We start from the raw sequence: 754 nt of genomic DNA, 5'->3' as shown, positions 1-754 counted from the left end.
AATACAACAAACAACTCCAAATCCGGGTTAGAGCTTCCGCACGAGTGGAGTCAAGAGGGACCACTTTGTGTTGGTATCGAGTGGTATTAGTTGTAATAATGGTTTCAAAATTTGGCACAATGCCAGCGAGTTCGGAAAAGAAGGTAAGTCGATTGCACTGGCCCCAATGTTCAACTGATATTTTATTCTATCGATCCCAAAAATCGACCTCGGCGGAATTTGGACTCAGAACGTGAAGACGGACGAAATGCCGTTAAGGAGAATCGCTAGCCCGGCGTGCTAATGATTCTGCCAGGCCGTCGTCTTCGTATTAGTTGTAATAAAGCAGACAAACGAAATAGGCACAAGTCTGAGCAAGGTTGTTTATGGAAGGCCGGCAGTCGCCCATGCATACCAGCCTCCTCTCTCCACGTCGCCCATGTTATGCAAGTTAAAGGCAAAGACCGTTACAGCTTGGCACCAGTGACGTCACAGCTTATTTCTACAAATGAGCAAACTGGAGCAACGTAAAATGAAGTGCTTTGCTCAAGAACATAACACACAGCCGGAAATCGATCTCACTACCTCATGACTGTGAGTCCGACTACCAACCACATGGTTCCTGGTTCAGTCCCACTGCGTGGCACCTTGGGCAAGTGTCTTCTACTATAGCCTCGGGTTGACCAAAGCCTTGTGAGTGGATTTGGTAGACGGAAACTGAAAAAAGCCCATCGTATATATGTATATGTATATATAAATATGTGCGTTTGTGTGT

Source organism: Octopus bimaculoides, chromosome 12 (genome assembly GCF_001194135.2).
Source record: "Octopus bimaculoides isolate UCB-OBI-ISO-001 chromosome 12, ASM119413v2, whole genome shotgun sequence".
Lineage (NCBI taxonomy): Eukaryota > Metazoa > Mollusca > Cephalopoda > Octopoda > Octopodidae > Octopus > Octopus bimaculoides.
The sequence above is the reverse complement of the archived record's forward strand: the minus strand, read 5'-3'. Positions refer to the sequence as shown.